Here is a 15542-nt window from a genome sequence, read left to right as displayed (position 1 = left end):
CCACAGAGGTGGTAGTTAAGAGTATGACCTTGAGTAACTTGTATGACCTTGGGCAAGTTGCTTAACCTCTCTGTGACTAAATTTCTTGATCTATAAAATAAACTTACAGTAATAAGCAATTAATAGGGTTTGGGGGCAGATTATATGAGTTAGTATGTCTGAGGTGCTTAGAATATTGACCAGAACATAGTATTCAATGAATGTCAGTGATTTGCAAACAGAGGCATGTAAATCTAAAGCAAAGAGGAGCTCAAGCCTTGGCCAGGAATAATCAATAGCTTGATGTTGCTTCCACACTCCTCATGTGGCTTTTCGTCTAGCTCAAGTTCACCATTTTAGGTTCCTTGTCTGCTCTAGTCCAACTTGATGGTATAGTACAACTCATCCAATTGTTCAACATTTCCTGACCCCATAACTTCCCTCTTATCTAGATCCTCCAATCTGGACTACTGGAGTCTTAATTCCCTTTGTCCACCCTAAAGAGCCAATTTATAGTCCAAAAGTCTCTCCAGATTCTGCAGACTTGACTGCTTATTTCCATGGTAAGTGTTTAAACTTAAGGTAAAAGTGAATGTCTCTCACCTTGCATTATACTCATTTATATATTGAGTCTTGTCTTGTTTGGAAATGATAAGTTCCTTACCAATAAGTGTATTTTCATTGTGTTCCTAAAGAGGTTAGTATGATGACTTCTCTATGTTAGGAACTCAGTTAATGTTAATTGAATTGAGTTTAAAATGTTTTCCAAAGAAGCAGACAGATCATTCAACAATGAACAAAGATAAAAGGAGAAAGAAACCATTCAATATTTAGATATCATTTTAAACAGGCCTGGCCTCCCTATTTTTTAGAATGCTGCTTTGTTTTTGTTGTTGTCCTGTGTGTCTACTTGAATATTCATCTTTTCAGGCTTAAAAGCAAAACACCTACTGGCCTGAGAAGGCTGTCCAGGAATCATTGCAAGCAATATAATTATGTTTATATCCTCTTGAATTTAGAAAACTTTACTATTCTTAAAGAAGGTAGACTTCTGTCACAATACAGTAGCCTAGAACTCCATTTATATAACACACATAGGCCTTTGACAAGAGCAAGAGCACAAAGGGGAAACTTTACAATGAATAAAAAGGAAGCAGCCCACTTATTTAAGAGCATAGTATCCATTATAATGCAAAATGCTGCAGCAGGAAGAGTTTTCTTCAGCACAGAGACCCACTTCTTTCCTGGTAGACTCTCAAATATTAGATAAAGATGACTCTTGAAAAAAAAAAAAAGGAGGGTAGGATTTGAGAGCAAAGTTCCTTTCTACTCCTCCCAAAGGCAAATTCATCAATCTTCATTTAACTTGGGATTCTAATAAACTATTTCATTTGGCCCACAGCTGCCACTGCTGCCACTAAATTTTGCTTCTTTAACAGAGTAATCACATGGCAGAATTGTCTGGGTTGTTCTCCGGTTAATTTTCTTCGCTGCTAATATAACCAAGCAGGGCCCTGCGGGGCTTCTGGGCACAAAATCCTGTCTGTGTCCTCCATTTCTTGTTTTTAGGAAATGGGCCTCATTCAGCCTCCATGACCTTCCCTGAGTTCCAAGGGGCAGGTTCAGATGGTTGCTGATCAGGGAAGGGAGGGGAAGCAGAGACAGGGGAGGAGCAGTCAAGAAACAATAGTATAGCCTTGAGGCAGGATCCTGATTTCCTCTCAAGGGATACACATAATAATATAGGCAAATGGTACTCTTAAAAGTTACATTCCTCATGCTTCTTTTCGAAATGAGTACTTTAAAATGAACAGCTTAGAGGCCTTCCTTGTCCTTCTCCCTGGCTTAATTGTACCTTAAACACAATCACCCATAAGCTAAAGATTAGGCACCCTGAGCACAATTGCCTGTGGGTTAAATATTATTAGCACATGATGTTTTTCAGGAACTTTCCTAGTTTGTTCTAATCTCTGATCAATATGCCCTTCTCACAAATACTGTTATTCTAGGCAATAACCTGGAAGATCACCATCATGATTGTGCTGAGATCTCCTGACTCCAGTTTTGATGTCTAAGATTCCCCCAAACAAAGAAGAATGAAGGTTTGTCCCAATCCTGATTCCTATCTGAAAATCTGGTGTGTTTTTTTTTTTCCTTTTTACTATAAAACTCCTGGCAATTCTTTCCAATGGCAGACACAGTCTTTAAATTGAGTGGACTGCTCGTTTGGGGTCTGTTTGCTTCTGAGGACTTATCCAGCCAGTCTAGAAATATGTAGGGCAATTTGACAGACAGAATCATGCCTATACAATCCTGTTCATTTCAATTCAGGTGAATTAGCAAGACTTCTAACCCTAACATTCTTTTTTTTTTTTTTTTAAATTTTTTAACTTTTTTTATGGCCACACCTGTGGCATATGGAAGTTCCCAGGCTAGGGGTCAAATTGGAGCTGCAGCTGCTGCCCTATGCTGCAGCCAGAACCAAGGGGGATCCGAGCCAAGTCTGAAACCTACACCACAGCTCAGAGCAACGCTGGATCCTTAACCCAAAGAATGAGGCCAAGGATTGAACCTGCATCCTCATGGATACTAGTTGGGTTCATTACCCACTGAGCCACAGTGGGAACTCCCTAACCCTAACATTCTTAGTTAAGACAGATATCACCTACCTGTACCAACACAAAGCACACAGAGCAGAAAAAAAATCAGAGTACAAGGTTGACTTAAATAAAACAAAACAGAAATTCTTTAAGATGTACAAGCAGCAAAATCAGAGTTTGGTGTTTGTATAGTTTACCTATAAACAAACCTTCATTTTTCTTGTAATGAAATTAGATAATAACTGATTATGGTTGAATGGGGGCAAACAATGACTACATATTGCAAGGTGAATGGAATGTGTGGAGTTTACTTTTTGTTTTGGAAGTCATGGACAACGAAAAATTTAATCTCTTTCATATTTGGTAAAAGAAGATGAGTCAGAACTCCTGTGAGTACATATGATAGAAATCTCAAAGTAACTTAAGCTAAAAAAAGAAATGTTATTGGGTCAGTTATCTAAAGACACTAGAGAAAGTTCTTGTTCAGCTTGATCCAAGAATGCATTCAGTATTAACCGGACTTGGTTTCTCTGTAGGGTTTGTTTCCTGGCTCCTTGTGTAGCCTCCTGGAGCTTCTGGCTTATATTTCCTTGTTACTAACAAGATCTAGGAGACAAGAGTCATGCTTTTCTTTCAGTGATTCCAGAAAGTCTCCTTATATTTCATTTCCCTTGACTGGGTCTCTATCCATTCCTAAATCATGGTGACCAGAGCAATACTTTCAATGAGCCAGGAGCCAGAAAGTGAAGATTTCTGCATTGCACTCTATGGACTGTGAATAAAGGAGTGTGTTGTTCATCAGAAGACAACTGTGGATTTATTACCAAAAAGAGAGAGAATGGTTACTGCATAGCAAAGACAAAGATTTCCACTATCATCTTTTTTTTTTAACTAGACTCGAAATAAAACTAAACTGACATACATTCTTGGCATACACAAAGAAGCAGTCATTTAATTGTCAAGTGACAAAAATCACTTTGTTTAAGGTTGACTGAAATTACTCATTATTCCAAAATCTTTTGGTGTAAAACTAAATGTAAAATATATTTTATACATATTACTTAATACATTTACCCTTTTAATCAAACAGCAAATGAAGTATTTGATGTGGTGAAGACTCCACCATGACCTTGGCACTACAAATGTATTTTCACATAAATAAAGAAGAAAAGATAAGACTCCATATACAAAATTAACCTAACTGGGGAGAATGCTTAAGTAAGTAAGTGAAGTTATGTGGACTAATGGAATGGGAGCTTCAACAAAGCAACATTGTGTATTCTTGCTATGGAAAAAATAGATGGATTTAGACAACTTCAAAGAAGACTGAGGCAGAATAACCAAGATTTTTTAGGATTTAATTAGACCAGGTCAGAAGATAACCTGGGTGGGAGGAACAACAACGCCCCTCCAAAGAAACCACACACACACAAAAAACAAAACAGGGAATAAAATAAAGTAGATTTAGGGGGTTTCTGTTGTGACCCAGCAGATTAAGAACCTGACTAGTATCCATGAGGATGCAGATTCAATCCCCAGCCTCATTCAGTGGTTAAAGGATCCGGTGTTGCCATGGGCTATGGTGTAGGTTGCAGATGTGGCTTGAATCTGGAGTTGCTGTGGCTGTGGTATAGGCTGCCAACTAAGGCTCTGATTCGACCCTTAGCAGGGCAAACTCCACATGTCACAGGTGTGGACCTAAAAGGAAAAAAAATAATAAGGTAAAATAAGGTTGATTTTTAGTGGGACAACAAGACATCATTATCATAAGAAAAGAAGAACAAGTGAGCACAAAGTTTTATGTCGAGAAATCATGGAGTCTTTAAAACCATATAAAGAAGGATTGACAGGATATGGTAACAATGTGGGTAATGGAATCACAGAGACCAGAGGTCAAATCCTGGTTCTGCCACTTCCAAAGTATGTGATCTTGGACCAGTTACTGAGCCTCTCTGTGCCTCAGTAGATTTATCTGTTAATGAAGTTTAAGAAAACCCATTTGAAAAGATTGTGAGGATTAATCAAAACTACATTTGAATTCAGCTCCACCCCTGGCCTGCGAAGTCCATGTAATAGTTGTCGGTATTTATTATTATTACTATGTGACTTAATGTGATAAAAAGCAAACATTCTACGTTGGGCTCTTTTAGGAAAAAAAAAAAAAAAAAATACCACCCTGCTACTGACTTCCTTCAAGTAACATGAGTCTGTTTTTTTAGGAGTAAACATAGAAATAAAGACAAAGCAGAACAAGGTCTCAAAAGAACCCAGCAACCATCAGAGAACAGAAATCTGGCCTCACAGTAACCAGATGGCCAGACCCAAGTGTGGTTCAGGCTCCAGGGCTCTGAAGAGATAAGAGTTCATTGTGTTTCCTTCTCATAGCAACCTCATCAGATTCTTTGTTCAATTTTTTATGTAGATGCTCCTACTTCCACTGAGCTGACTCCTCTCACACGGCCAGTCGTGTCCTGAGAGAGAGGATTGGTTCTAAGCCATGCGTTGGATAAAGCTTTCACCTCTTTACCTCTCCAGCTGCCAGCTGTAGATGGGATATTTCTAGATCAGATGTCCATCTAGTTGGAAGCTGCCAGGTAACAGAGGTAAATTTGGAGAGAAGGCAGCTGTAGCATGGAGTAATTTGCATAGGGAAAGCCTGTAGAGGGGGATTGTGTATAGAAATCGGGGTGGAAGTCTTGGTAGATTGTACGAGGTGTGGCCTACTCAGGACGCAGCAATTTCTAAAAAATCTAAGAAATTAATAATAAAAGTGATCATGTAAAGCAATTATTTAGGAATTATTCAAAAAAATACATGCACCTGTATGTTCATAGCAGCACTATTCACAATAGCCAAGACATGGAAGCAATCTAAATGTCCATTGACAGAGGACTAGATAAAGAAGATAAATACAGTGGTACATATATGTAATGGGATATTATCACTCAGCCATAAAATGGTACATATATACAATGGAATATTAATCACCCATAAAAAAGAATGAAATCATTCCATTTGTAGCAACATGGATGGACCTGGAGATTCTCATGCTAAGCAAAGTAAGTGAGACAGAGAAAGACAAATACCATTATGATATCACTTATATGTGGAATCTAAAACACAACACAAATGAACTTAGAAAATAGAAACAGACTTACAGACATAGAAAACAAACTTATGATTAGGTTACCAAAGGAGAAAGAGAGGCAAGGATAAATTAGGTGGTTGGGATTAACATATATATACTACTAAATATAAAATAGATAACCAACAAGGACCTACTGCAAAGCACAGGGAACTATATTCAATATTTTGTGATAATCTGTAAAGGAAAATAATCTGAAAAGGAATATATATATATATATATATACATATATATATATAAATACTTATATGATATACATATATGTGTGTATAACCAAATCACTGCTGTACATCTGAAACTAACCATGACATTGTAAAGTAACTATATGTTATTTTAAGTAATAATTTTTTTTTTGTCTTTTTGCCTTTTCTAGGGCCACTCCCGAGGCATATAGAGGTTCCCAGGCTAGGGGTTTAATCGGAGCTGTAGCCACCGGCCTATGCCAGAACCACAGCAACGCAGGATCCGAGCCATGTCTGCGACCTACACCACAGCTCACGGCAATACTGGATCCTTAACCCACTGAGCAAGGCCAGGGATCGAACCTGCAATCTCATGGTTCCTAGTCAGATTCGTTAACCACTGCAACACGACAGGAACTCCTTAAGTAATAATTTTTTTTTAAATTTAAAAAAATTCTTATTAAAGCATCAGTACACTGAATGCATCAAAGAGAAGGCTACTTGGGTTAGACAGGCCAGCAAAAAAGTCATTACATTTATTCCTGGATGATATGTGAAGACCAGGTTTAGGACTACAGAAGTGAAAATGGGGAAGACAAGGTCACCCGAAATATCTAAATACTAATATGACTTGATAGCTGACTGGTTTTAAGGGCTTTGAGCAGAGTGCTTAAGAACATATACTTGGTGCTTTGAGAGTCTGGACAACACTGTTTAATGTTTGCATTTCTCATTTATGTGTGACACTAGGAGTGGTGGAGCCACTCCAAACCCCTGTTTCTTCACCGTAGAGTAGGGTAATTCCTAATAGCAGCTGCACAGTGTTGGTGGGTAAAGCAGAGGAGATCCACGTGTGAAATGTTGAGTAGTGTCACTTAGTAGTGGCTTGACTTATGTTAGCTGCTTCCATTAACTCAATTGGACGAGAAGGAGCCTGAAGATGACAAGGGTTTTACATGGAATCCATGAAAGAGTCAGAGACTCAGGAAGGAAATTGATCCTAATGCAACAAAGACTGGGTTCCGCTCTGGACATGATGAGTGGTTTTGGGTACAAGAGTCTCCAACTGAAAAGGACATGAGGGCCCTGAACACATGGAGGGCCATAAACTTGGAAGAAGAGAAGCGATAGAACAAGAGGGTGGCACTGGGGAGGCAAAGATGATGATTGGAAGAATACAGATTAGCTTCCTAGAGAAAAAATCAGGAAGATCAGAGAGAAGACGCCTGCCTCTTCCCCCTGCTAGATGCCCAAGAGGAGATGTGCCAGGAAAAAGAACAGAGAAAGCTCTCTGAGAGGGTCCCAAGATTCATTTACAGGAATGTGTAATTTAAATAATTTGAACTATGTTTAAAAGTGTGTGTTTGTTGTTGGCCTTTTATCTTGCTGCAAGAATGTAATACTCTGTAATTAACTGGAAGGTTCAATAAAAATGATTTTAACTTATATAAAGTATTTTGTGAACAAAATAAATCATGCAGAAGTACTATTCCTTAAATGCTATGCTGTGCATGAGAATATTTGGGGGATTATAATACACTGACTCATATTTTAAATTTGCTTACTTCTCTATATTGTATCATTTAATGCCATAATAGAAAATGGAATTCATTCTCATTGGAATCTATCAGTAATTCTGTAATATTTGGTAAAGATCACTGCCTTCTACCTACTTTCTCAAGCCATAAACTTAGTAGAATTCCCTTCCTTTTCTCTCAGTGGTGCTACCCAGTACACACACATTCACAATCAGTCATCAAGATTTGCTGCTTCTACACCTTAATTAGCTGTCAGAACCACCTTGGTCCTGCATGCCCACTGCCACTGCTCTAATTCAAGCTGCCATCTTTCCTTGTCAGGACCACTGCATGGCCTACAAGCCAGTATTGCCATATCCACTCCTGTTGTTCTCTAATCTTCTCCATTCTGTTATCAAGAGACATTTTGTAAAAACATAAATATAATCACACCCACCACTAAACTCAACTGCTTCTCCTCGGCCTTAGAGGAAATCAAAGCTCTTGGACACAACTGATACAGTCCTTCACACCTGGCTCCCATCTACTCCCAAAGCTTCATTTTCACCACTCTGATTGGGACTCTATGTCCCAGTCATCCTGGACCCTTCCCAATTTGTGGCTTGGCTTTAGATACACCTAAGGCAGGAGTTCCTGTGATGGCGCAGCAATAACGAACTGGTATCCATGAGGATGCAGGTTTGATCCCTGGCCTCGCTCATTGGGTTAAGGATACGGCATTGCTGTGAGCTGTGGTATAGGTCGAGGATGTGACTCAGACCTGGTATTGCTGTGGCTGTGGCAGAAGCTGGCAGCTGTGGCTCTGATTAGACCCCTAGCCTGGGAACTTCCATATGCTGCAGGTGTGGTCCTAATTAAAAGAAAAAAAAAAAAAAAAGATACACCTAAGACAAATCAACTATTCCATTGGTTATTTGTCAAGTATAAGTCTCAATTTCCATTTCTCCAGAAAGCTCTGGCCCCCAAATCAGGACAGGTCTACAATGCTATTCATTCTGTTTTTGCCTTTTGAGACACCTGTCACGCTCAGAATTACTTACTTATTGTCTGTCTTTTTCACTGAGCTGCAAACTTATTGAAGGCTGGGGACTGTGTCAGTCTTGTTTGCAGCCAAAACTGCAATAATAAATAGCAGAATCTGAAGAAACACAATATCTATTGCCTAAATTGAATTTTTGGAAGAATGCTATCAAACCAAAAGGTAGGAAACATTTATATTATCATGGATTAATTCTACTAATCACTTCTATTATTTGTCTGTAGAGCCCATTTCTATTATTATAATATGACAAACATTACAAAATATAAACTAAAAGGCTTTTATACATATGCACATCAAATAAGATAATAAATATATTCTTTAAAATGGAGCTACAACTTTCAGAGATTGTGATTTCATGTGCATCTTGGCTTCATAAACATTTACAAGATCTAGAACCAAACAACACAGTTCTCCATAAATATGTTCTCTTTGTTGTTAATTTCTTGGCAAAATAAAAACTTGTTAGAATTCCTTTTGGATTATTTCCCCAAAACTTCTCTATAATTCCAATACTCACTTTATACTAAATTAATATGATTTTTCCATCATAGAAGTAATTTCTTAAGAAGAGAATAAACTGTATGACTTGGTACTTGAATATTTCCACTTATGCTAGTAAGACAGAAATGGCAGAGGAATATGACAAATGAAAATTATTCTTTCTTGTCAAATATGAAGCTAAATGGTATCATATGACAAGTATGAGTGTTTGAAGCTTGGAGATACAGGGATTTTTTAGGAAATACATATCCCAGATATTCAAAGGTCGTTTCAATTCAATTCTAAAATAATGGAGCCTAAATTATTAAATAGAATCTGTCTCAGACACCCAGAATTAGACCAGAAGCCAATTAAGCATTTAATGCTATAGGGTATCATGAACTAATTCTCCCAAAACTCCTGGGACAAGTTTCATTCTAACCCAGTCCTAAAAATAAAGAAGCCAGAAAACAGTCTTCAAATATTTTATTTCATCTCATGTCATTAATTGACATGATTCCTGCCCTTGTGTGGAGATGAGGACAGTGGCTACAAGCTATTACAGGGTAAAAAGTCACTTTAAAATTAAAATTATGGTTTTACACGACAATCAACACAAGATTTTTCTTTCTTTAGGACTTTTACTTCAAAAATTAAAGCTCAGAACAATTTCATGTTTATGTTATATATATATGTGCCATTTCACTCCAGTTAATGACTATGGCCACCATGGGCAGGAACACGATTCTAACAATGCCCAAACCACCTGCCATCCTCAAGTCACACAAATCTTTCAAGTTTTGACTAGAGTGAATGTTTCAGATTTAATTTTAGTTTAAACCTAACATCCAGGATGGGCAGAAGTCAATGTCAGAGACTAGAGGACCTATGTAATCTTTATCCCATGGTCTTGAACTCTTGTTAGGGAAAGGATCAAAGTCTTACCTTTGCTCACTGGGAATAAGATTGGCAAATGGAAAAGCGATTATTCCTGCTCATATTTCCAAACACCTTTCTCTCTGCATGCAGATGTGGCTTTTTCCTGCCATCAGCTTGATGTCCCAGCTGCCTGTCAAGACCTCTGATATTTCCTCCTTGTGACCCACATGCTGAGGCTTTCTGTTCACTCTGCTGTAATGTCAGCTCTGCCTGGTGAGAATGCAGGCCTCCCTCGCCTCTTTATCTCAGCCTCTAGTACCTCCATGACTCTTTTTTCTATCTGGGAGGAATTATACCCTCTGTTCTCAAGAACTTAAACCTTCTATACTTTACTTGATTCAGCCAGCAACTTCACATGCACGCTCAACATTGGCTGTAATAATTTGAGAACTACATAAAACCAGCACCTTTGTCTAAAATGGGAAGTCTGCTGTCCTTGCTGGACCAGAGACTCAAAAACATCCTCCTTGCACTGAAGAAACTGTCCTGACTGAGGCTGCCAATGATCCCCTAAAATCAAAACACAAGATTCTAGGAGTTCTCATTGTGGCTCAGTGGGTTAAAGACCTGGTGTTGTCTCTGCGAGGATACATGTTTGATCCCTGGCCTCAATCAGTGGGTCAAGGATCTGGCGTTATCACAAGCTGCAGTGTAGGTCACAGATGTGGCTTGGATCTGGTGTTGCCTTGGCTGTGGCATAGGCCGACAGTTGCTGCTCTTGTTAGACCTCTCACCTGGAGCTCCCATATGCCACAGGTGCGGTCATAGAGAGAGAGAGAGAGAGAGAAAAGCTTCTGGGCTTTCATCTCTCTGTAGTTTGACACTAATGACCAATAACTTCCTCCTTGGAATGCTCTCTCCCTGTGGTCTCCAAGACCACACACTCTCCTGCTTCTCCTCTAACCTCACCAAAGAGTGGACCATTTATTCTCAGTCACATGTAAAGGTGCTTCCTTTCCTGTCAAGACCATAAAAGACCCTGAAGCATTACACTGGCATATCCTCTTTTTATCCAGCACACTTTCCTAAGCCTTAAGCCCTCAGTCATCTAAAAGTGGCTAAAGACTTCCCCATATCCATTTTCAGCCCAGGATCCATTCTAGAACTCCATGCTTATGCACCTAGTTGCCTATTCAACATATCTGCTCAACTGTGAGGCAGGAAATTCAATCTTAGCATTTTTAAAATAGCATTTTTAGCCCTTCATATAAGGTACTCTCCACCTTATATGAAGGGCACCACTTTCACCATCAAGGCATCAAAGGTAGAAGTATGGTAGTGGTCAAGGTCTTTGCTTTTCTTTGAATCAAATCTCATTGATTCTTCCTCCTTAAATGTCCTTTGTGACTTCTCCACCTCTCTCTTTCCTTTCTGGCATTTTACACCTGCCTGTCTTTATGGTCTAATGGAAGTTAACATGTATTCATAAATGGTCTCTCTGCTCCTTTTATTTCATAAACAAATTTTCATGAAAATAATCTTTTAAAACACATATTTGAACATATTATCACCAGCTTAATGCCATTCAGGGGCTTCTCTTAGCCCAATGATTCTCAAACTTTAGCATGCTCCAATCACCCAGGAGGTTTGTTGAAACATGGATTGATGGGTCCTACCCCTAGAATTTCTGAATCAGCAGGTTTGGGTTGGATCTGAGAATAAGCATCTTTAACAAGTTCCCCTGTGGTCTTGTTGATGCTAGACTGAAACCACAATTTGAGAACCATCATTCAGCTTATAGTATCCATTTCAAACCCATAGCATGGTGTACAGAGCTGTGTCCACCCATCTCTCCTTACACCACTATCTAGATATGAGAAATGGGCCCTCATGCATGCAAAGTACCTCACTGCTTCTTACCTCTTTGCTTTTGCTTGGCTATTTACTCTTCCCTTTTCCTTCCCCTTTGCCTGCCTAATTAATAATCACTCTTCTTTCAAGATCCAGCTCAAGTGTTACTAACTCCTTGAGATATTACCCCAAACTGTCACTTCCCCCCACTACACACACAGACACAAATAGACACATACACAGACACACACATTGGAAGAACTGGTTACTCTCTTCCTTGGACCTCATTTCAGTAGAAATAAGCCTACTCTTGTCCCAGAACACACATCTCTTTATCACACTCAACTGCCTGTCTTCCCCTTTAAATTCTAAATTCTTAGGAGTAGAAACTCTCTTACTATTATGTATGCATCCAGTTTGTAACAGGACATTATAATATTATAGAAATGCAATAATTGCACCCTCATTCCAAAACCAGACAGAGATACCACCAAAAAAGAAAACTATCGGCCAATATCATTGATGAATATAGATGCAAAAATTCTCAACAAAATCTTAGCCAACCGAATCCAACAACATATCAAAAAAATTATACACCATGACCAGGTTGGGTTCATCCCAGGTTCACAAGGATGGTTCAACATACGCAAATCAATCAGCATCATACACCACATTAACAAAAAAAAGGTCAAAAATCATATGATCATCTCAATAGAGGCAGAAAAAGCATTTGACAAAGTCCAACATCCATTCATGATCAAGACCCTCGCCAAAGTGGGTATAGAGGGAACATTCCTGAATATAATCAAAGCCATTTATGAGAAACCCACAGCAAATATAATCCTCAATGGGGAAAAACTGAAAGCCTTCTCACTCAAATCTGGAACAAGACAGGGATGCCCAGTCTCACCACTGCTCTTCAACATCGTTTTGGAAGTCTTAGCCACAGCAATTAGACAAACAAAAGAAATCAAAGGCATCCATATAGGAAGAGAAGAGATCAAACTGTCACTGTATGCAGATGATATGATACTATACCTAGAAAACCCTAAGGACTCAACCCCAAAACTCCTTGAACTGATTAATAAATTCAGCAAAGTGGCAGGATATAAGATTAACATTCAGAAGTCAGTTGCATTTCTGTATACCAGCAATGAAACATTAGAAAAGGAATACAAAAAAATGATACCTTTTAAAATTGTACCTCACAAAATCAAATAGCTCGGAATACACCTGACCAAAGAGGTAAAGGACCTATATGCCGAGAACTATAAAACCTTAATCAAAGAAATCAAAGAAGATGTAAAGAAATGGAAAGATATTCCATGTTCCTGGATTGGAAAAATCAATATTGTGAAAATGGCCATCCTACCCAAAGCAATCTACAGATTCAATGCAATCCCTATCAAATGACCCATGACATTGTTCACAGAACTAGAACAAACAATCCAAACATTTATATGGAACAACAAAAGACCCAGAATCGCCAAAGCAATCCTGAGAAACAAAAGCCAAGCAGGAGGCATAACTCTCCCAGACTTCAAGAAATACTACAAAGCCACAGTCATCAAAACAGTGTGGTACTGGTATCAAAACAGACAGACAGACCAATGGAACAGAATAGAGAATCCGGAAATAAACCCTGACACCTATGGTCAATTAATCTTTGACAAGGGAGGCAAGAACATCAAATGGGAAAAGGAAAGTCTATTCAGCAAGCATTGCTGGGAAACCTGGACAGCTGTATGCAAAGCAATGAAACTAGAACACACCCTCACACCATGCACCAAAATAAACTCCAAATGGCTGAAAGACTTAAATATACGGCAGGACACCATCAAACTCCTAGACGAAAACATAGGCAAAACACTCTCTGACATCAACATCATGAATATTTTCTCAGGGCAGTCTCCCAAAGCAATAGAAATTAGAGCAAAAATAAACCCATGGGACCTCATCAAACTGAAAAGCTTTTGCACAGTAAAGGAAACCCAAAAGAAAACAAAAAGACAACTTACAGAATGGGAGAAAATAGTTTCAAATGATGCAACGGACAAGGGCTTAATCTCTAGAATATACAAGCAACTTATACAACTCAACAGCAAAAAAACCAATCAATCAATGGAAAAATGGGCAAAAGACATGAATAGACATTTCTCCAAGGAAGATATACAGATGGCCAACAAGCACATGAAAAAATGCTCAACATCGCTGATTATAAGAGAAATGCAAATCAAAACTACCACGAGATACCACCTCACACCAGTCAGAATGGCCCTCATTAATAAATCCACAAATAACAAGTGCTGGAGGGGCTGTGGAGAAAAGGGAACCCTCCTGCACTGTTGGTGGGAATGTAAACTGGTACAGCCACTATGGAGAACACTTTGGAGATACCATAGAAATCTATACATAGAACTTCCATATGACCCTGCAATCCCACTCTTGGGCATCTATCCGGACAAAGCTCTACTTAAAAGAGACACATGCACCCGCATGTTCATTGCAGCACTATTCACAATAGCCAGGACATGGAAACAATCCAAATGTCCATCGACAGATGATTGGATTCGGAAGAAGTGGTATATATACACAATGGAATACTACTCAGCCATAAAAAAGGATGACATCATGCCATTTGCAGCAACATGGATGGAACTAGAGAATCTCATCCAGAGTGAAATGAGCCAGAAAGACAAAGACAAATACCATATGATATCACTTATAACTGGAATCTAATATCCAGCACAAATGAACATCTCCTCAGAAAAGAAAATCATGGACTTGGAGAAGAGACTTGTGGTTGCCTGATGGGAGGGGGAGGGAGTGGGAGGGATCAGGAGCTTGGGCTTATCAGACACAACCTAGAATAGATTTATAAGGAGATCCTGCTGAATAGCATTGAGAACTATGTCTAGATACTCATGTCGCAACAGAAGAAAGGGTGGGGGAAAAAACTGTAACTGCAATGTATACATCTAAGGATGACCTGACCCCCTTGCTGTACAGTGGGAAAATAAAAAAAAAAAAAAAAAAAGAAATGCAATAATTGATTGTTGATTGGAAACTGATGACTATATGAATTAAAAATTTTTAAAAGACTGCACAGTCCCACATGTTACTCTGTACCCTTATGTAAAGGAAACTTATAAGTATGAAAAATATGGAGAAGAGAAGCAGATCAGATTAAACCTTCTTCTTCCCTCTACTTAATGAATATAGACACTGAGAATAATTTGGCTAATGGAATATTAGGCCATACAACTGATTACACAGCAAGTCCATAAGATGAAAGACTCCAGTAATTCTACTGTATTCTTGGCTATATTGGGTAAGGCCAGCATTAATTTATGATGCATGTACCATGCTTAAATAAAAAGGATCTTGGCCATCTTTACAAAGAGAGAGAGAGTTCACTTTAAACAGGGCATGAAGTGGGTGGAAGAGTTGGCTCCAATTCTGGAAGAGCCAACCAAAATGAAATCTTTATATTCCTACCAGGCCAGATAAATAAATCTCTGTATATTTTGAATAGTTTATTTATTTAAATTTTTAAAATACAACCTAAAATAGAACAGCCAATAACCACAGTATAAAATATTGTGCTAAGTACAGTGGAGGATTCAAGGAAGAGGTCAACATCACCCCTGCCCCATCCATATGGCAACAGGAGCACTGCTGGTGTTTTGGGTAGGACAATTCTTTAGTGTGTAGGATGGACCAATGCATTTCAAGACATTTAGGATTCCTACTATTCATCTACTAAAATACTGGTAGCATCCCCAGTTAACATAACTCTATATATTCCTAAATACCTCCTAGAGGTAAAATCAGCCACAGCTGAGA

Source organism: Sus scrofa, chromosome 13 (assembly GCF_000003025.6).
Source record: "Sus scrofa isolate TJ Tabasco breed Duroc chromosome 13, Sscrofa11.1, whole genome shotgun sequence".
NCBI classification, from domain to species: Eukaryota; Metazoa; Chordata; class Mammalia; order Artiodactyla; family Suidae; genus Sus; species Sus scrofa.
Note: the sequence above shows the minus strand (reverse complement) of the source record.